Source organism: Eubalaena glacialis, chromosome 13 (assembly GCF_028564815.1).
Source record: "Eubalaena glacialis isolate mEubGla1 chromosome 13, mEubGla1.1.hap2.+ XY, whole genome shotgun sequence".
NCBI lineage: Eukaryota > Metazoa > Chordata > Mammalia > Artiodactyla > Balaenidae > Eubalaena > Eubalaena glacialis.
Genome location: NC_083728.1, coordinates 44,757,944 through 44,781,674, shown reverse-complemented (window position 1 = coordinate 44,781,674; position 23,731 = coordinate 44,757,944).

Genomic DNA, 23,731 nt, shown 5'->3' with positions numbered 1-23,731 from the left:
CAGGTGAACAAGGCAGATGGAAAGTATTCTCACCTCCCTGTGACAGAGGCTATCAGAGAGGGTGGCAGGACTCTGTCTCCAGTCTCCATGACCCCCACGCCAACTCCCCACCATGCATCACTGTCTAAGAGCTGAGACATTGAGAATTCAAGCCTTATTCAGTCAAGTCCATGGTTGGCCATAGAAGGGGTTTTGGTCAACCAGGACGTCTGGCAGTGCACAGAGGACAGTGGATTGGTGGGGAGTGGAATCGGGCTGGGCTCCCTTCAGGGACACTACTCTTCATTCTGTTTTACCACATCTGACTGTAGTCATTTTCACTCTCTAACAAATAGTGGCTTAAAACAAGGTGAAAGTATTATGTCAGTTCCATGGGTTAGGAGTCCAGACGGGTTAACTGGGTCCTCTGCTCATGTTCTCACCTGGCTGAAATCAAGGTGTCAGACAGGGCTGCAGTCTCACCTAAGGTCTTCTTTCAAGTTCACAGCCGAGGCCAAATTCAGTCCTTACAGGTGTAGAATCGAGGCCCTCAGCTCCTGGAGGACTTGAACTTTCCCTGCCAGGTGACCTTCTTCACAACATGACCATTTGTGTCTTCAAAGCCAGCAGCAGGGTGTCTCTGATGACTTTCTCTTTTTCTGATCTGTACTGATGACTTTCTCTTTTTCTGATCTGTACACCCCTTTTTTTTTTTTTTTTTTTTTTTTTTTTTTTTAAACATCTTTATTGAAGTATAATTGCTTTACAATGGTGTGCTAGCTTCTGCTTTACAACAAAGTGAATCAGTTACACATATACATATGTTGCCATATCTCTTCCCTCTTGCATCTCCCTCCCTCCCACCCTCCCTATCCCACCCCTCTAGGTGGTCACAAAGCACCGAGCTGATCTCCCTGTGCTATGCGGCTGCTTCCCACTAGTTATCTATTTTACATTTGGTAGTGTATATATGTCCATGACACTCTCTCACCCTGTCACATCTCACCCCTCCCCCTCCCCATATCCTCAAGTCCATTCTCTAGTAGGTCTGTGTCTTTATTCCCATCTTGCCACTAGGTTCTTCATGACCTCTTTTTTTTTTTTTTTTTCCCTTAGATTCCATATATATGTGTTAGCATACTGTATTTGTTTTTCTCTTTCTGACTTACTTCACTCTGTATGACAGACTCTAACTCCATCCACCTCATTACAAACACCTCCATTTCATTTCTTTTTATGGCTGAGCTGTACACCCCTTTTAAGGCACTTACCTGATTAGGAAAGGTCCAGAATGAGCTCTCTTTTGATGAACTTAAAGTCATATAATTAGGGACCTTAGTTATATCTCCAAAATCCCTTCACTCTTGCCAGAAAACATAATCACAGAATGATATCCTATCCTATTCAGAGGTCCTGTGCACTCTTTTTTTTTAACATCTTTATTGGAGTATAATTGCTTTACAATGGTGTGTTAGTTTCTGCTTTATAACGAAGTGAATCAGTTATACATATACATATATCCCCGTATCTCTTCCTTCTTACGTCTCCCTCCCTCCCACCCTCCCTATCCCACCCCTCTAGGTGGTCACAGAGCACCGAGCTGATCTCCTCGTGCTATGCGGCTGCTTCTAACTAGCTATCTATTTTATATTTGGTAGTGTATATATGTCCATGCCACTCTCTCACTTTGTCCCAGCTTACCCTTCCCCCTCCCCGTGTCCTCAAGTCCATTCTCTAGTAGGTCTGCGTCTTTATTCCCGTCTTGCCCCTAGGTTCTTCATGACCTGTGCACTCTTAAGGGGAGGGGATTATACAGAGCATGTACCCCAGGGGCTAGGAATATTGGGAGAATTCTGCCTGCCACACTGATTAGAACACTCCCTTTATTTCCTAGTGAAAATTTTTATGTTCTAAACAGCAGGTTGCTACTTTGGTTTGGATATCCTAGCTAGGTATTATAAGCATTTCGTTGTTTGTCCAGTAATGAAAGAAATTCAAACTAGAAACTCCTCAACTGGCATGTCACATTCATTGAGAATACTTTTATAGCTCTACACTTAATTGTAAGTTTTGTTAATATCACATCACCTTTATTCAGTCTAACTTGTATATATCAGAGAAGCCTAAAGGCATGGATTAGAGATAAAAGTGACTTTAGAAATATTTAGTGGTTCCAAATTTGGGGGCATCAGAAAAAAATATGTATGATCATCTCACACAACATAAAACTATTAATTGAAAAAATAAAAAGCATAGATCTACAATGAATTCAATAACATTCTAATCTTGTATTTTATGAATCACAAAAATATACACAGACATTTAAGAAATAGTGTATGCGATGTGTATGTGTGTATATATATATAAAACCTAATGTTTTATAATATATAGTTTTAGATATATATATATAATTATACATAATCTAATTTATTCCATCTATCAGCAGTTCTTGAAACACACAGATTTTTATAACCTCAGGCAATACATCTATAGCTGCCTAGAGAAGAATTGATCTATTCTAGTTTATAGATGAGGGGCGTATCATTAAATAAAACTGTAAAGAAAATGAGATAGGTTCAGAGCCCCAAGGTCGATGAGAAAAATGAAACTAGAATAAAGATCTCTCAGGCCTGTGAAATTTCTGAACATGTCATGCTGCTTAAACTTTGAACCACAAACATCTAAGTGTCTCTGCTCAGAGAAACTCTGCAAGTTAATAGATCCTCTCTGCTTGGTTGTGTTTGAGAAACCACACTCTCTACACAGTACAGGTTTACCTCTGAGATATTCAGTTCCAGACCACTGCGATAAAGGCAGTCACACAAATTTTTGGTTTCCCAGTGCATATAAAAGTTATGTTTACACTATACTGTAGTCTATTAAGTACTCAATAGCATTATGTCTAAAAAAGCAATGTACATACCTTAATTAAAAGAAACTTTATTGCTTAAAATGCTAACCATCATCTGAGGCTTTAGTAAGTCATCATTTTTTTTTGCTGGTGGAGGGTCTTGCCTTTATGTTGATGGCTGCTGACTGATCAGGGTGATGGTTGTTGAAGGTTGGGGTGGCTGCGGCAGTTTCTTACAATAAGACAACAATGACGTTTGTCACGTGGGTTGATTCTCACGAACGATTTCCCTGTAGCATGCGTTGCTGTTTGACAGTATTTTACCGACAGTAGAGCTTCTTTCAAAATTGGAGTCAATCCTCTCAACCCTACCACTGCTTTATCACGTAAGCTTATGTCATATTCTAAGTCCTTTGTTGTCATTTTAACAATCATCACAGCATCTTCACCAGTAGATTCAATCTCAGGAAACTACTTTCTTTGCTCATGCTTAAGAAACAACTCCTCATCCCATTAAAATTGTATCATGAGCCTACAGCAATTCAGTCACATCTTCAGGGTCCACTTCGAATTCTATGCTTTTGCTATTTCTGCCATATCTGCAGTGACTTTCTCCACTGAAGTCTTGAACCCCACAAAGTCATCTGTGAGGGTTAGAATCAGCTTGTTCCAAACACCTACTTATGTTGATATTTTGACTCCTCGTGAATCATGAATGTTCTTAATGGCATCTAGAATGGTATAATAGATCCTTTCAAGAAGGTTTTCAGTTGACTTTGCCCAGATCCATCAGAGGAATCACTATCTATGGCAGCTATAGCCTTGCGAAATATATTTCTTAAATAATAAGACTTGAAAGTTAAAATGACTCCTTGATCCATGGGCTACAGAATGGATGTTGTGTTAGCAGGCATGAAAACAAAATGAATCTCATTGTACATCTCCATCAGAGCTCTTGGGTGACCAAGTGCATTGTCAATGAGCAGTAATATTTTGAAAGGAATCTTTTTTCTGAGCAGTAGGTCTCAACAGTGGACTTAAAATATTCAGTAAACCATATTATAAACAGATGTGCTGTCATCCAGGCTTTGTTGTTCCATTTAGAGAGCACAGGCAGGGTAGGTTTAGTACAATTCTTAAGGGCCCTAGGATTTTGGGGATGGCAAATGACCATTGGCTTCAACTTAAAGTCACCAGCTGTATTAGCCCCTTATAAGAGAATCAGCCTGTCCTTTGAAGCTGTGAAGCCAGGCATTGACTTCTCTCTAGCTATGAAAATCCCAGATGGTATCTTCTCCCAATAGAAGGCTGTTTCATCTACATTGAAAATCTGTTGGGTGTAGCCACCTTCACTAAACATCTTAGCTAGGTGTTCTGTATAACTTGCTGCAGCTTCTACAGCAGCAATTGCTGCTTCACCTTATTTGCACTATTACGTTATCAAGACAGCTTCTTTCCTGAAACCTCATGAACCAATCTCTGCTAGCTTCAGACTTTTCTTCTGCAGCTCCCTCACCTCTCTCAGCCTTCATAGAATTGAGGAGAGTTAGGGCCTTGCTGTGGATTTGGCTTTGGTTTAAGGGAATGTTGTAGCTGGTTTGATCTTCTATTCAGATCACTAAATCTTTTTCCATATCAGCAATAATTTTGCTTTCTTATCATTTATGTGTTCACTGGAGTAGCACTTTCTAATTTCCTTCAAGAACTTTCCCTTTTCATTCAAAACTTAGCCAATTGTTTGGTGCAAGAGGCTTAACTTTCAGCCTATCTTAGCTTTTAACATGCCTTCCTCACTAGGATTAATCATTTCTAGGTTTTGATTAAAACTGAGAGATGTGCAACTCTTCCTGTCACTGGAACACTTAGAAGCCATTGTAGGATTATTAATTGGCCTAAATTCAATATTGTTGTATCATAGAAAATAGGGAGGCCCAAGGAGAAGGAGAGATCCAGGAACGGTTGGTCAGTGGAGCAGTCAGAGTACACACAACATTTATCAATTATACTTGCTGTCTTACGTGGGCACAGTTGTGGCACACCAAAATAATTATAATAGTAACATCAAAGATCACTGATCACAGATCACCGTAACAAATGTAATAATAATAAAAAGCTTGAAATATTCTGAGAATTACCAAAATGTGACACAGAGACACAAAGTGAACAAATGCTGTTGGAAAAATGGTGCTGATAGACTTGCTTGACAGAGGGTTACCTCAAGTTTTCAGTTTGTAAAAAACACATGTCTGTGAAGTGCAATAAAGCAGAATGCAATAATACAAAGTCTGCCTGCAGTTGGGAGCAGAAAACAATTGAGCAGGAAAGACAGAGAAAGATGAAACAGGGTTAATCCCAAGTTCCTCTTGAATGAGGTTTTCTTTCCATCATAAACTTGTTGGAAGTGAATTAACTAAATCTAGAGAAAATTCAAATTCAATTATAAATCAGAAAGCTTGCTTTAAAGCAAAATGCAATGACAAATCTCCTTGGATAATCTAGAGTTTGGGATTTTGCATACAGTTCTCTTAAATCAAGATGAGAAATGGAGATTTGACTATAACTCCTAAATGAATTTTAAACAAATTTATTGAGATATAATTTACAACATAAATTTACCTATATTGTGATTTTTTAGTAAATTTACTGAGCTTTGTAACGATCATCGTAGTCCACTTTTAGAACATTTTTATCACTTCAATAAGATACCTCATATCCTTTTACAGTTAATCCGAATCCCATTCCTAAATCCCTCCCTCTGCCTTAGGCCTAGGCATTACTAATATACTTTCTGTTTCTATAGATTTGCCTGTTCTCAACATTTCATATGAACAGAATCACAGTATTTGGTCTTTTGCATCTGTTGTCTTTTACTTAGTATAATAATTTTGAAGTTTGTGTTGTAGAATTTATCAGAACTATATTCATTTTTATTGCTGAATATTATTCTGTTGTATGGACACAGTTGTTCCTTGGTATCTGTGAGGGATTGGTTTCAGGACCCACCATGGATACCAAAATCCGTGGATGCTCAAGTCCCATAGTTGTCCCTCTTTATCTGCAGGCTCTGCATCCACAGATTCAACCAATCTTGGACCATAAACACAGTACTGAATTTATTGAAAAATTTTTGTGTATAAGAGCTGTGTTGTTCAAGGGTCATCTGTATCCCACAGTCTGTTTAATCCATTCACCAGTTGGTGGAAAAGAGGTTGATTCCACTTTGTCCATTATGATAGTCCTATTATGAACATTGGAGTATAAGTTTTTGTGTGGATATATGCTTGTAATTCTCTTGGGTAGATACCCTGGGATGGAATTGCTGGGCCATGTAGTAAATTAAAGTTTCACTTTTAAGACCCAGCCAAAATGTTTTCCAAAGTGGCTATTCCATTTTGTTTTACCCCATCAGTAACATTTAAGGCTTCTATTTCTCTATATCTTCAACAATATTTGTTATTATTTCTTTTTAAAAAAATGATAGCCATTCTAGTGGATGTGAAATGGTACCTCACTATGGTTGCATTTCTCTAATGACTAATGGTGTCGGCCATCTTTTCATGTACTATTAGCTATTTGTATATCTTCTCTGGTGAAATGTCCATTCAAATCTTTTGCCTATTTTATGATGGGTTGTTTGTCTTATACAGACAGTCCCCAACTTACCGTGGTTAGACTTACAATTTTTTGACTTTACTATGCTGCAAAAACAGTGCGCATTCAGTAGAAACTGTACTTTGAATTTTGATCTTTTCCAAGGTTAGTGATAGGCAGTACCACACGCTCTCCTGATGCCACAGCTCCCAGTCTCCCGCACGATCACGAGGGTGAACAACCAATACACTTACAGCCATTCTGTACCCACACCACCATTCTGTTCTTCACTTTCAGCGCAGTATTCAATAAATTGCATGAGATATTCAACACTTTATTATAAAATGGAGTTTGTGTTAGATGATTTTGCCCAACTGTAGGCTAATGTAAGTGTCCTGAGCACATTTAAGGTAGGCTGGGCTAAGCTGTGATGTCCAGTAGGTTAGGTGTATTACATGCATTTTCAACTTATGATATTTTCAACTTACGATGGGCTTATTGGGATGTAAACCCATCGTAAATCAAGGAAGATCTGTATATGGATCTGTAAGAGCTCATTGGATAGTCTTAATATAAGATTTTTTAATCAGATATGATTTGCAGATATTTTCTTTCAGTTTATGGGTTGTCTTTTTATTTTCTCAATGATATCTTGACGTACAAAAGTTTTGAATTTTGTGAAGTCCCATTTATTGCTTTTTTTCTTTTATATATCCTGCTTTTATTGTCATATCTAAGAAAGCTGTATCTAACCCAAAGTCTTGAATATTTTATCCTATGTTTTCTTCTAAAAGTTTTACAGTTTTAGCTCATACAGTCAGGTTTCTGATCCATTTTGAGATAATTTTTGTGTGTGGTGTGAGGTAAGGGTCTAAGTTCATCTTTTGGCATGTGGATATCCATTTGTCCCAGTACCAGTTGTTGAAAAGACTATCCTGGCCTCATTGATGTGCTTTGTTACTTTTGTTGAAAGTCAATTGACCATAAATACAAGGGCCTAAATCCACTTTCCCGTGTGACTTTGATCTTGCCTTTGAGCCCAACAATAAGTGTGACAAGGAACTGGAGATTTCTGATCATCTATCTGCTTATTTCCTCCCCCTTCCCCATTTGTTGAGATGGTCACTGGCATACTCAGTGCTATCTACTCAGACTTGTGCAAAAGATCAGCACTATCTCATATATGTTATGTTTTGTTTTGTTTTTTAATTGGCTTGCAACATGTTGGCATATATCTTCCCAAGGAAAAAAATTAATGACAAAATGTTATTTCAGAGACTTTCCTTCCAACATTGGATTAGTTAGAAACTACATCAAATAAGATAATGCATGTGAAAATGCTTCAAAACCGTGAAATGCCAAACAAATGTTAGGAATTATCATTATTGCATGCAGGGGATAAGAGTAAACAGAAGCAACAGTAATGCTTTTAGAGGGCTTAAATAGACAAAATAAATGACAATGTCAACATAAGAAGGTAAAAACCATATTTGCAGATAATCCACCTGGGGGTTATTGGAAGTCAACTTTATCTGCATTACCTAAAATGTTAAGGAGTTGGGTCAGGATCAAAGAGGTTCCTCTTGCTTGGTTGGATATGGAAGATGAAGTTGTCTTAGTAATTGGTAGTTTCTACCTCTTGAAGTGAGGTATAAACTTTGCCCTGAGACATTGATTTCTCTTGTTAATAGATGGCCCTCCTTCAAGGGTGTAGGTAGAATTGGCAACTGCTTTCATAATGCCAACTGAAGTATGCTGAAAACCCCGAATAATCTAAAATCTCTCCTCCACACAGTGAGATACTTGGCTTGAAATTTCCAGGGTTAGTGAACACATTAAGGGCAGTTTATGAAAGTCTACGCATTTGTACTGATTGAGGCATTGCTACTTAGACCCAATCAAACACTTTGCTAGGAAGATACCCCATATTCATCCCCTTGCTATCTACTGTCATCCAGCAGATAACTAAGTCCTGGAGGTTTGCACATAGGCCAGATCAAATTTGGAGAGAAGGAAGTAGGGGAAAGTGGTAGAACACTGTGCAGATGGTTGCCAGAGTGGGTAATACAGAGATGGAGAGGTCCAGGCAATTAACAGGAATTAAAAGGGCGTTGCTGCCCTGGAGGTCAGGAACAAGATCCCAAATGGAGGAAAAGTGGAGGTGGGTAGCTGTAATGTGTTCCTAAAGCAGAATTTTGCCTCTGAGAAGCCCGACTCTATTAATGTTGGACATTAATATTTTCAGCTGGCAGACTACCCTGAGTTCTCAATTCTTAGATTGTTCACTACGTCATTTTATTTAGTGTTTCTCAAGCACCCCATTCCTGCATCCAAATCCTGGCTGTTTCATGGCAGTATTTATTAGTTTTTATTGACCACAGCTCTTAAAGGAAGGTTATTTTTGTGCTCCCTATTTTATAGAACAGAGAGGTTTGGAGTCTTGCTCTAATACAGGGCATTAGAGGTAGATCCATGATTATAATTATAACTTAGAGACCCTTAAGCTACATAGCTTCAGACAATCCTGTCTAAAAAGCTTAAATATCAGAAAATTGTGAGGAAACTAAAGCCATTGGAATTTTACAATGGCCCCAGATTCATTCCCTAAAATAACTTTCTGTGAACACTTAGGCGGTTGATGCCTCGAGCCTGTGGGCTCAGGAAGATTGGAGGAATGCAGCAATCATTTTTTAGTTCTCTTCATTCCAAGGCTCCCTGTAGGTTTGTTAATAAATCAAAGCACATATGGGGAGTAAAAAGGCAGAGGAAATGGGGAGGGGCTCTAAACTCAGAGATAAAAACTGCCAAGAAAGAGCCTGCCATTATAAAAGTAGAAACAAGGAGCAGGAAGACAGAAGAGGGAAGTAATAAACAAGAGGAGTCATCGTGGTGCCCTGGTGTGACACACCACAGGGGCTGGAAAACATTCAACGTTTGAAATTAGAGAAGAGGAGAAGGCAGGGAACACATTCTGAGAATAACCTTACCACCCATTGCAAAGGCTTCCATGCTGGGCTCATGGGCAAATGCAAAACAGAGACCTCAACGGCCAGTGTCCTGCACCCCAAATGGTCTTCTCACCAACATCCGTGGGCTAGTCATTCTGGAGCAGGTTTGTATTGGTCCTCTCCACGCTGTCCAGAATCAGCTCCTGACTGTCCACTCTTATCTGTCTGCATCCTTCTATTTATCATGCCCTTAAGATCACTGTATGGTGACAATTTAATAGGGAGCTTTTGTATGTCTCAAATATACAGGTATATAAAAATTGGAATTTAAAGGAGCTATTCTCTTTGACTTGGCCCTGGTATCCTGATTGCCTTCTCTTGGGCCCATCCTGATTTTGTCTTGGCCCTAAGCATTTGGGCAGGTACCTTTTTACGGCTGACTTGGATTCCCTTCTGTTGCACCACTTCCAGCACTTTTCTCATGATAGTTTTCCTTTTGCAGCAATTCTTAATCTCATCCAACTTGCTTTTTTACTGACACTGGATTCTTTGGCTGGTCTGGCCAGGTAACCACATTCATCGGAGTAAAGAGACAGGGAAAGATTTAGAACTGTTTGGAAGGACATTGGTGCCTTTTATTACCTATAGATCCATATACTTCTACCTTTAGGCAGCCTCCTTCCTCAGTAGTACCCCCATGTAACCACACCACCCCATCATTCCTCAAGCTTTGGTACCGGTATACTGTCTTCCTTTCTAATCCTCTGTCATCAGCCACCATCCTGGTTGTCTTCGTTCTCCATGTGGAGAGATTCTTGCCTTCTTACACCCCAACAATGTCTGTCCCACCCCCTGAGTCACTATCTACAGGATCACACTCAGGACATTGGCAGAAGTTGGGAAATCTTAAACTCCAATCTTCCTACTTCTGACCATAATTATCCCTACATTTTTCTCCTTCCCCTGTTCCCTATATGCAGGTTGTCTAAGACTTCTAATTATCAACTCCTTTTATTTTGTTCAGTCCACTGCTTCCTTCCTTCTGTAGCCCAACCTCTCTACAATGAAATACTTAATGTTTCATTATACTTTTTGGTCTTCTCAGCATTCTCATGACCTTGCAAATCAGTGTCAATCCAGCCATTCATTTACCCTTCCTAGAAATTAGCTGATAAATGCCACCCTCACCCCCAGTCATTCAGCTGTATAGACCTCTGTTACTACAACTTGTGGTCTCCAATCTCTAATGAGCCTCCATTTGGTTTGAAAGTTCTTTTTTTAAATTTTTAATTCTTATTGGAGTATAATTGATTTACAATGTTGTGTTAGTTTCTGCTGTACAGCAAAGTGAATCAGTTACACAGATACATATATCTACTCTTTTTTAGATTGTTTTCCCATGTAGGTCATTACAGAGTATTGAGTAGAGTTTCCTGTGCTATACAGTAGGTTCTGGTTTGAAAGTTCTTTTACACAATTCTGGCTTGCTTGCTTCCTCGATTACCCACAAGGATATGCCAAATCACTAGCACTCTTTTCATCCTCACCTACCCACTTGCCCTTCATTGGCATCAATGATGGTGACCTTGCTTCTCCTTTTCTGAGAAAATGAGAGCCATCAGGCATAACTCCATCAGAGTTCCACTCTTGCAGTTCAGAGAAGAGAAGAGCTTGTCCCTGAAATCACTCTTTAACCTGCACTGTGGACCCTGTTACTTCCCTGCATCGCCTCCCTTAATTTTCTCTGTTATCTGTGTTTTGATCCTCTCTCTCCTTCTCACTCTTCCTTCCAACCTACAAATATACTCAAATGTTTCCTACTTAAGATAATAAAATAGAAAACCTTCCATGATCCTGCACCTTTCTTACTACTGTTGTGCTATCTTTCCTTCTCTTTAAAGAGTTTTAAAAAAGATTATTTATATTCTTTGTCCACATGTCCTATGTCGAATTTGCTTATTTTTACTGTTTACTATACTTATCAAACATGTGTGCAAAAACTTAAAAGTTGAATAGTGTCCATGGATAATGATGAAAATACTATTCTCTTGAATGCTGTTCAACCCCCCACCCTTGATTTGCCATTCTCAAACATTTTTATCTTTTTCTTCAAATATTCCTCTCTAAAACTATGCTCCCATTAAGCCGCCCTTCATGTCCCTGTTCTTATTTCTTGGGAATAATCTATATCTATGTCTAACTACATATTTTTTTTTATCTCTCTGAAACTGTTAATTCTAGTGTTTGTTTGACCTTTCCTCGTGGTGTCAGTCTCTCTCTGCTGTGTTAGGGGCTTTCCTCACATGACTGGTGGTCTTTTCTTATTCATTTGCATTTAAGAAAGAGTCACCCATCAGCTCCTTGGAAATTTTGTGGCATGGACAGACTTTTGTCCACTGGTCAGTGATTGGGCTGGAGCCTGCCCATTTGGGGTGATGAGGAAGATCAGTTGTTAGTGTATCTGACATTTTATGGAACAGAATCCTTCAAGCTCTGAATTGTGTGTATGTCTAAGCCCTAGCATTCTAGGGCCCATAAATAGTCAGGGGACCCAGAGATCTCATCAGTCAGTAGAATGATCTAGCTGTTTAACATATATGGGGCTTTTTGCCCATGTCATGACCTGTTGATGCCAACTTCTGAACCCTTTCACGGTTATTTGTCCTAGTCCATTTGAGCTGCTATAACAAAATACCAGAGTGGGTAGCTAATAAACAACAGGAATTTACTTCTCACAGTTCTGGAGGCTGGAAGTCCAAGATCATGGTGCCATCATGGTTGGGTGAGGGCCCTGTTCCAGGTTGTAGACTTCTTGAATACTCACATGGTGGGAGGGACTAGGGAGCTCTCTGGGGTCTCTTTTATAAGAGCACTAATCCCATTCCTGAGGTTTCTGCTCTCATGACCTAATCACCTCCCAAAGACCCCTCCTCCTAATACCATCATATGGGGCATTAGGGTTTCAACAGATGCATATTATGGGGCCACAAACATTCAGCCCATAGCACTGAAATAATATTTTTCTCTTTGGTACTTACAGACAGTTGCTATTTACGTTTCTCATCTCTGCTGACTTTTTCCTTCTAAAAATTTGTTGACAACTATTATCTGTTGTGTCCTCTCCTGTCCTTTACTCTTGTAGTATGCAAATTTTAACTTCTTTACGCTCATTGTACTAAATATAACATAGAGAGTAAATACTCTCAGTTATTAAAGAAGCAGAAATAAATAATGTTCAATCCACTATGTTGAAATGGAGATCTCCCAATTCACCTTTTAACCTATTATAGTCAGATTTCTGGCCCCAGTCTCTATGTAAAAGCCAATGACATCCTAGTTCCTAAATCTAATGTACTGTTTTCAGTTTTTCTTACTTGTCCTCTGCAACTAGTGTCTGTTCTTTTCATAAAACTTTCCTCTCTCTTGGTTTCTATTAAACCACCGTCTTGGTTTTCCCTCTTTCCTTTTTCTTCAGTCATTCTTAGTCCAAATTGCTGGTTCCTCTTCTTTGCCTGTCTCTTTAAATATGGTTTTATCAATGTCATATTCTTGGTTCTCCCTGTCTTCTTCCTATCGATGTCCTAAATTTCCTCAGTATCGAACCAACTTTTTCCATTTTCTTTTTCAGTTTCAGAAAATAACTTTGCCTTACTCCTCCAAAGAGACAAAAGAAATAATCAGATGGGTTCTCCTGCAACTTCATGCTATGCATTCTATAACCTAATCTTATCTCTACCCATTTTTGTTTCCATTTTTAGTTTGTTTTGTTATAGATTCTTATTTTCTTATCTAAACCCAATTTCTTCACTACCACCCTGGTCTCTTCCCCTCTCACTGTTGCAGTATTTACCATATTATTGATTATGTCTTTTCTTTCTTATGTCTTCAATGTCTTTACTGAATTTTTGACATCAGTATGTCACCATGGTCAAGACTTTCCCATTTTATAAACAAAACAAAATGACACCAAACCATTTTTTCTCTATCTACCAAAGAATTGTTTATACATTTCATTCCCATTTCCTCATCTCCATTCACATCTCAACATCCAACCTTAATTTCAGTCTCATTGGTACAAGCAAGCAGATTTCACCAAAGTCACAATGATCTCCCTGTTACTAAACCCAGTAGACAAATTTCAGTTCCTATCTTAGGTAGATTATCAGTGACATTTTACTCTCTTGGCTGTTTCTTTCTTCCTTTCTTTCTTTTCTTTTCCCTTCTTTCCTTCCTTCCTTCCTTCCTTCCTTTCTTCTTCTTTTAAATAGTTTTCTTTATTTCAGCCTTTTTTTTTTTTTTTTTTTTGGCCATACCATGAGGCATGTGGGATCGTAGTTCCCTGACCAGGGACTGAACCCATGCCCCCTACAGTGGAAGCACAGAGTCTTAACCACTGGACCACCAGGGAAGTCCCTCTTGACTGTTTCTTAATTCTTTAAACAGTTTCTGGCCTCAGCTTCTGTGGCAACAGATCGTCTTGATTATCCTCCCACCTTCATGACCCAGCCTTCATTTTCTCCTTTGTAGTCTTCTTCTCTACATAGTCATTAAATGTTGGAGTTTGTGTAGCTTCATCCTAGCCACTTTTGACTTCTCACTTAGTGTACTTTCCCTCTCCCATGGCCACAACTACCATGGGAGACATTTACTTTTTTAAAATCTCAGGCTCAGTTGAAGGAAGAACTCACCACTAATTAATGGCAACACGGAGCTGAATGTATTTCTCACTCGTAAGGGAGAGTTATGATGCTTTTACACACAGTCTCTCCAAACAAAGCAGACTACTGATTTTACCTTGGAGTTTTAGGAAGTATCCAGTTCAGAGAATGGGCTGATATCAGCTGGAGAAGCATGGCTGCTTGGGTAAGGCTGCTGAAACTGGTTGACTTCTCAGTGTGTTTACTGGGCTGAAGCTCTTGCCAACTGATTGTCTTTCAAAAGAGGGGCCCTGTTGCTCATTGGCCTGCTTTCAAAAACCTGTTCTCTGAGCATGTTTTCATTGATTGATTAAGCCTATTTAAAACTGGTTGTAATGGTAACTAGTTACCATAGCTACAAAACAATAAGTCTATTCCAACGAGTATGGGAATTATTAAATTCTTCCTTGAACTATTTAAAAAAACAAGAAACAAAAGTGAACTTCAAATCTCCAAACGTGTATATGTTGTTCCGATTTGGATATCTCAAACACACCTAAATTCAACATGCCCAAAACCAAATGCGTGTTCTTCCTCGCAAACTTGATCCTTCTCTTGAAAGACACATCTATCCATCTAGATAAGGAGTTGGCAAACTTGCTGTAAAGAGCCAGATAATAAGCCTTTTAAGTTTTGTGGACCACACAGTCTCTGTCATGACTACTCAACTCTGCCATTCAAGTATGAAAGCAGCCATAGACAGTACATAAAGAGATGGGCATGGCTGTGTTCCAATAAAACTTTATTTACAAAAACAGGCAATAGCCCAGGACTTAGGATTTCCTGCCGTAGTCTGGCTGTCACTGATCTAGATGGTCCAACCATTAACATAGGAATTATTTTGGACCTCCCTTTCTCTATCATGTACCATGTCCTACATATGCCAACATGTTATCAACTTTGGTTTTTGCATTTATTGTTCTATTTTATCAGAACAACATGCCCTCTTTGCTGAGAAATATGCCTAGAAAATAGCAGTGCCTCCCAATAGGACCTTACCCCTACCCATAATGTTTTTTCTAGGGATGGACAAGTGATTGAAATTTAACTAATCAGGGAATTTTTTAAAATGGAGTTAAATTTAAAAGACGATTCTTTCTTCTCTGACTGTAAAGATGGGAACCTTGGACTGCTGGCAGGATGTCCCCCCGACCCCTGCCTCAGTCCTCACTCTTGGTTAGTCTGTTACTTTGGCAGGCAAGGAGCCCACCGTACTGAGAGAGAGATGGCAAGAAGGCCCTGGGCACTGTGTCCCTGGCTTCAGTCAGTGCCATCCCTGATTTTCCTGAATTTGGGGAAACTGTAAGCTAATAGTACTCTCCCTACCTCTCTCTTTTCACCTATATGACAATTCAGGTTACATGTAACCAAGGAATCCTGACTATTAGACTTTCTAAACATCTATTAAACCCATTCACTTTTCTCTTTTCATTATCTTGCCACAATGTAAAGCTCCTACCGTCTCATTCTGAGACCACAGAACTGTATCCCTAATACTCTAGCTCTCTTGGCACCTGCATTACTTTCTTCAAACTGCAGTCAAAATAATCACATAAAAAAAAAAAATCTGAACATGGCATTTCCTAGCAGAAAACCTTTCAATGTTTTCCTATTTCCCTTTAGGATAAAAACAAAAACTTTTCGCATGTTTTTTTCCATGTCCGACTTCCCCCTCCTACACCATGTCCCTCATCCCCTCTGCTCCAGACACTCCTGCCTTCTTCCAGTTCTTAATACCACATTCACCTCAAGACATTCGTATATGCCATTCCTTCCTTCTGAAATGCTGTTCCCTTAACCCTCTTCATCTAGGTAGCTCCCATGCATCATTCAGCTCTCAACGCAATTTCATGCCCTTGGCAAAACATTCCTTCTCTCCACAGACCAGATCAACCTGCATTTTCCTTCACCATACCTTTTATACTATGGTGTTCCTTCAGAGATTTCAACATATTTTATAGTTATATAATTCTTTGGATAATCATTTGATTTAGATCTAAATGTCCCCCAACTCTATAAACGCTATGAAGGCAAGGATTTTGTCTGCTTTGCTAATACCAAATTTCCAGTTACCTGTGATAGGCAGAATAGCCTTCAAAGATGCCTGCACCTTGATCTCTGGATCTTGTGAATACCTTACATAGCAAAAGAAACTTTGCAGATTTAATTAAGGTTATGGCCCAGTCTACTCACATGACTCCTTTAAAGGCAGAGACATTTCTCCGAGAGACACCTCAGAAGAGGGAGACAGCAGAGAGATGTGGCAGAAAGGAAGTCAGAGAGATCTGAAACGTGAGAGGGAGAGGGACTCCACCTACAGATGCTGAGTGTGCCCGATAGAAAGCATGACAAAGAATACAGGCCGCCTCTGGGTGGAGACGAAAGCTTGTCTGACAGCCAACAAGGAAACTGGGGCCTTCAGAATCTGCAAGGAAGCGGATTCTGCCAATAACCTGAATGAGCCTGGAAGCAGGTTCATCCCCAGAGGCTCCAGTAGGGAACACAGCCCTGCTGACACCTTGATTTCAGCCTGGTCTCTTCTGCATCCTTCTCTCCCTCTTTCTCAGGCTGTATGTCCCTATAGATCTACATATAATATTCTCTACTACTGCTGCAGGCCACTATTCATGGTGCTGCTGTCCTGGTGATTCTGGACCCCCTTTCAAGACGCAATCCAAATGTCATCTTCTCAGACTTTTAATGCCAGCTCCTGGCTCCACCCATGCATCCAGGTAGCCTTGAGCCTTGTGTCCACTCCATCCTTTTCTATGCATTATTTGTATGACCCATTACCTATTATTAAACCTGTGTACCTGGCTTACTGCCCTGAGCTTTTTCAAGTGTGTATCCTGGAGCCTGGCAGAGGACCTGGGATATGGCGGTACATGACTAATGCTGGAGAAATGAATGCAGGAATCAATGAGTTCTCTTATTGCCTGGTTTTGTGTCTGAACAGTTCTAGACAAGTGCTACTTAAAGTGTGCATCTCAGAACAGCAGCAAAAGCAGCACCTGGAGAAATGCAAATTCTTGTTCCTCCTCCCACCCCCCACCCTTCACCAACCAGAATCTCTGAGAGTGGGACCTGCAAATCTGTGTATAAACAAGCCCTCCAACTAGTGTGGTGTCACTTATATGTGGAATCTAAAAAATACAACAAACTAGTGAATAGAACAAAAAGAAGCCGACTCCCAGATATAGAGAACAAACCAGTGGCGGGGGGGGGGGGGCAAAATAGGGGTAGAGTATTAAGAGGTACAAACTATTAGGTATAAAATAAGCTACAAGGATATATTGTATAACGGGGAATATAGCTAATATTTTACAATAACTATAAATGGAGTATAACCTTTAAAAATTGTGAATCACTATTATGTACACCTGTAACTTATCTAGTACTGTACAGCAATGATACATCAATAAAAAAAATAAAAATAAAAAAATAAACAAACCCTCCAGGTAATTCTGATGCACCCTAGTTTGAGAATTACTGCTATAGAATGTTCCTTGGGTTTATTTTTTGAGAATCCAGTAGAATGCTTCCAACTCAGCTGAGCTTCCACTGCAACCAACCAAAAATAGTGATTAGAGAAAAGGAGGGCAACAGGAGATGCCCCGGTCCTGGACGAGAGAGCTCCAGCACCTGTCCACCACCGGGAATTACATAGGAATATTTGATACACAGACAGCGAAGGTCTGAAGGTAAACTGAGAATCAATTTTATGTTCTGGAATTCAAATTGAGGCAGAGCATTTTTGTGGTTTTGCTTTTATGTTTAAATGGCACTACTGGAATGTTGCCCTTCCACAAAACATGTTAGAATAAAAGAGAAAAGGGTGGAGATCTGTTTAAAGAACTCCAGAGCGTAAGCTGAAGTATCTGCAGGTTTTTTCCTCCAATGGTAGGTTCTGGCCACAGAGAAAAGTAGGAAAATCCAGAACTAGTTTCTTTTTTTCTCAAAATTTGGCTTTTCCCAGCCAATAATTGACTTCTGGACGCTGAGCCTGACTGTGTGGTCCTGGTATTCTTATAAGAGTAGTTTTTCATGAGTCAGTGTGATTATCACTGGGGCACATTAAAACAAGGAGGATCAGGAGGCAACCTGGCTCTGGGGAGAAAAGGGAACCCCCTAACCACCTTCCTAAAACCCTGCTGGTGACAAAATATCTCATATCTTCTCACAAGGGATCAGATCTAGCCAGGAGAATAACCACGTGGGTCTCACTTACCTTTTTCTTACAGATGTTAGTGGTATGCATGTCTGTCTGTGTGTGCATGCACTCACATGTAAGTATTTTTGTTTGACTTTTGCTATAGACGGTAGCGACAGAAGCATGTGATTTTTCAGCAAAGACCTACTGTATAGCACAGGGAACTATACTCAATATCTGGTAATAATCTGTAATGGAAAATAATCTAAATAGAATATATATGTGTGTGTGTGTGTATGTATAACTGAATCACTTTGCTATATACCTGAAACTAACACAACATTGTTAAACAACTGTATTTCAATAAAAATTTAAAACAAAAGAAGCATGTACTTTTTTACCTGTAATTCCATAACCAAATAATCACAAACGGTGAAAATAAAATCTCTGAGTTTTTTCAGTTACTGACTTATCCTTTTAACTTCTTTCTTCCAAGCAGTATTTATATAACACTCTCTGAAAAGCAATGCTTATAATTGTACCCAAGTGAATCATTGTAGTTTTCAGCAATTCCAGGAGCAATGGAAACGTATCAAGCCTTTGAAAAAAGACGAGCTCCACTGAAGTAATTACACTCACTTGGCCCAAGTGAGGCTGGCGTGGAAAGAACACTAGCATTCCTCAAACCAAGGCATGCTATTTTCCATTCTTTGGGATTTAAACATATTTTTTTAGTCAAAATATTAAAATTTAAGAAATATCTGTTGAGTTCTTTTAAGTGGGGATTTTAAGCATTTATTTTCTTTAGAAATTTGCATACGAATATTTGGATAGAAAATTAAGAGAAAGCTTTATGTGATTCTACAAAAATAATGATTTCTCAATCACCTAAAATAATTCCATAAAATGACCACTTGCATTTAAAATTGCACTAATTATCTTCATGACATTTGTTAATTATGCTGGTCATTGCCTTCAGTATGGCCTACAGGTTAAACGAGAACAACAGCATTTAGATATTCCTTTTCTAACATCTGGGTGACTAATGAATTAGCTTCAGATTCGAGATTACTTTTTGAGGAGATAACTGCCTTTTGCTTTCTTGGTAAAAAGTCAAGTATATTAGAGAAACATGAGCAGATTGCCTTAAATGCTCTGGATATTACCAGAAATAGATGAAGAAAAACTACTCCTTTGGAAATTTTGTACAGTAATCAGGCTTAGAGGTTTTAGATTTCCATCATCCAAGAATCCAAGTTAATTGGTTCAGCATGCCATTATACTAATGAGAGCCGGTCCCGGTTATGCACCTCAGCCAGCCGTGATACCTAGAAGACCAAGATGCAGAAGTAATTCTATCCAGCAGGAAATTCAATGGCAAAGGAAATTTCCCCAACTTTTTTTCCTCTTTCCCGTGTGCTCTAGAAGTGATGGATTTTTTCTTCTTTTAGTTGCTGCTCAGCCAGGCGTGGTTTTTACTCACTTTGGAAGCTGTGACTCTCAGGCCACAAAAGAAATAACTCTCACACGATTAATGTCTCAAGGCAGAATTCTCTTGAAACATGAAATGGCTGTTTTCCAATTTTAAAAATAAATTCAAGGCTTATTCTCAAGTCTCAAAGTGGCTTTCCATTAATATGAGCCTCTGACACCTTCGGTTTCTGTCATCATGGTATTATTTTTATTAACTTCCACACTCCTGCTCCCTCTGAACAATTCCTAGACCCTCTCCTTCTTCCTCTTTTTGCTTCTGTTACCATTTGGCTGCTGTCCCTCACCTTCCCCATCCTCCTGCACTGATCTACAGTGGAGAAAACGCCCCAGAGTGAAACTTTAGCCTCTGCCCCCTGCCGCTCCTCCCTTTGGCCTCACTTCCAGACTGGACAGCACCAAGGAGAATCCATGCCCAGATGCCCCCACTGGCTAGGAGAGCTCCTGGCCAGGGAACACAGTGAATCCATCAAGTACTGTGGGGTGCAGGCTGCTGTGAATACTGGTCCAAAATACATAAGAATGACTTGCTGAGAATGCTCCAAAATAACTTCTGACTCCCCAGGGGAAGTTCTTAGAAAGATTGGAACATAAGTCAGGTATCCTACACGATTTTTTTTCTTTCCTGTAGAGAAAAAAATAATGTGCACAAGACTCTAGTTTAGAAACATGTTAGCACTTTAAAGGAGGACTTGCGTGGGACAATGTGTTGATGTAAAGGAGCAGTCTGGGGGAAGAGATCCAGGCTCTCTGGGAAGAAGTAGAGGGAGATGATATTGGCAAGGAGGGTCTTCAGATCAGCCTGTATAGAGCTTCTCATTTGTCTAGCCCCACATATAACAAAATCTCCCAAGAAGATGAAAACTATGTCGTATTCAGTTGTGTGTTAAAGATAGAAGCCTAATCCCCAAGATCACCTTGCGCTTTACAGAGTGTTGGCTGGCTTCCCCTTGCTCAGCCATAGCGGGGCGGCTCTTGCCCTTCATCTCTCCAGTGTGCTCCTGCGGCCTACCCGTCTCCCATGGCGGCATTTCTCCAAGTTGTCATTGCAACAAATGGCATTAGGGTGATATTTTTGCACTTAAAACACTTGATTTTCTTACAGCACATTGAGTCATATACTCATAATATTTTAGATTTGCCAGGACTCCCCTTTTGGATTTCTTTTTACAATAGGAACGATGAAGAAGTGTATATACGTGTGTGTGTGTATATATATATTTTTTTTTTTTTTCAGTTTGCAAACAAGCTGAATATATGTGGTACACTTGCTGCATTGTAATCCAGGTGAGATTTTTGAGCTTTGTAGGCTCCCTTGCTTGGTCAGTCTGGCTGAAACCGTGCACCTCAGATTGGGACTTGAACCCCCGTGCCGGGAGTCGAACCTGGCCAAAACCCTGATTGGGACTTGAACCCACGTGGCCGGGACTCGAACCCAGCCAAAACTCAGACTGGGACTCAAACCCACAAGGCTGGGACTCGAACCCGGCCAGTACCCATGGTCTTCCAACTGAGATCACGTCCCTGGTTTCAGGACTTAATGAAGCTCAGGTTCTTGATGTCTCATCGCAAAAAGAATTCAGTGAGAGACAGAGTGATGGGTAAGAAGTGGATTTATTTAGAGAGAAACACATTCCACAGACAGAGTGTGGGCCATCTCAGAAGGTGAGAAGGGCACCAAGGTATAGGGTTGTCAGCTTTTATAGGGGTGGGTAATTTCATAGGCCAATGAGTGGGAGGAGTATTCCAGCTGTTTTGGGAAGGGGTGGGGATTTCCAGGAATTGGGCCACCGCCCATTTTTTGATCCTTATGGTCTGCCTTGGAACTGTCATGCCTCCTGTGGGTGTGTCATTTAGCTTGCTGATGTGTTACAATGAGCATATACTGAGGCTCCTCAAGGCCTAGTGGAAGTCGACTTGTCCACTATCTTGGACCCATTTGGTTCTAATCAGTTTATATCGTGTCCTTGGGCTATGTCATTCTTTCAAATGTTGTGCCCTGCCCCCTTCCTTCCTGTTTCATGTCTAGTCCTGGACCTGTGCCCATAGCAGGGTGCACTGGGCTGGTATTGGCAAATAATTTTATGGCCAGAAACTCCACATTTCTCCAGCTCTTGCAATTCCAGTCATCTTCTTGAATTAATCAATTGGATTTCTATCCAGGAATTACGGTTCTCCTCCCTTAATGTTGGAAAGTTGGAACCCTCCTTGCTGGTCTCAGGCTCCATAAGGAAAGAGATACAAAAATAAACAAAATTGAAACAGGAGGGAAGGGGGCAGGGCACAACCTTTGAAAGAATGACATAGCCCAAGGACATGACATAAACTGATTAGAACCAAATGGGTCAAAGATGGGTCCAAGTTGACAAGTCAACTTCCACTAGACCTTGAGCATTAGTATACGCTCACTGTAACACGTCAGCAAGCTAAATGACACACCCACAGGCACCATGACAGTTCCAAGATAAGTGGGCGGTGGCCCAATTCCTGGAAATCCCCACCCTTCCTGAAACAGCTGGAATACTCCTCCCACTCATTAGCCTATGAAATGACCCACCCCTATAAAAGCTGACAATCCCATACCCTGGTGCCTTTCTCACCTTCTGAGATGGCCCACAGTCTGTCTGTGGAGTGTGTATCTCTCTAAATAAATCCACTTCTTACCTATCACTTTGTCTGTCACTGAATTCTTTCTGCAATGAGACATCAAGAACCTGAGTTTCATTAAGTCCTAAAACCAGGTGTGTGATCTCAGTTGGAAGACTGTGGGTTTTGGCCGGGTTTGAGTCCCGGCACGGGGGTTCAAGTCCCAGTCTGAGGTGCATGGTTTCAAAATGACTCCTTGAGACCTTCAGGTTGTTTATCTTTTTATTTTTTTCTTCCCTAATGAATTGTTCAAGTCTGAGTTTCTTGGTAGTTAAAACAAAAGCTGAAGACCAGTGGTATCTTTTAATTGTTGGGTCACTTTTTAAAAATATTTGTAGAATATGGCTGAAAAATGGTAATATATTTTTATATACTCAATTTATAATGGGTCAACATAAAATACTCTAATAATGTGTACTCTTAGAACCCCTGAGGAATTTGAGGAAAATCTTTACTTAAGATTACCTTGAGTTTTCTGTGTAATAAATCAGATTACACATGAAAAATTATCTTTACATATGCTTATATCTAACAGAGCTCATAGAAATGTTTTCAAGTAAATTTGATCTGGGACCTGTGGTTTCTTTGCAGGGCTCCTGAGATATTGTGATTCATAATAAGAAATACATATTTGATCTTTGTCCCCTTTCGTGGCACAGAGCTACTAAAACCCATAGAATTTCCTTTGATAAGCGCAATAAAGGTGTCTTTTGTTTTGTTAATGAGGTGACTTTTGGAAAGCACCTAAGGATGGGAGCTGTTGCCAGGAGCACCAACCATGTGATTAGAGGGTGGGAACTTACAGTCCCACTCTACTCGGCAGACCTTCTGGGGGGCAGTGAAGGGCTAGAGGTTGAGTTCAATTGCCAATGGCCAATGACTTAATCAGTCACGCCTGTGTAATGATGCCTGTATAACAACACAAAAGGACTGGCTTCAGAGACCTTCAGGGTTGTGAACAGAGGGAGATTCAGGGAGAGTGGTGCTCTCAGAGCGTGGGTGCTCTGGGCCCGTTCCATCATAACTTTACCTAGGCTTCTCTTCCATCTGGCTGTTCCTGAGTTCCTTTCCTAATAACGTAGTAAGTAAAATGTTTCTCTGAGGTCTGTGAATGAATTAATTGAACCCAAGGAGGGAGGTCACTGGAACATCGGATCTGTAGCCAGTCCCTCAGAAGCACAGGTAACAACCTGGACTTGTGATTGGCAAGTTGGGGGCGGGGACAGTCTTGTGGGACTGAGCCCTTCACCTGTGGGATCTGACACTGTCTCCAGGTGGATGGTGTCAGAACTGAATTGTTGGACACCTAGCTGGTATTGGAGAACTGTTTGGTGTGGGGAGAAGAGGCACACGCTGGAATTAGGAGCAGCACTGTAGC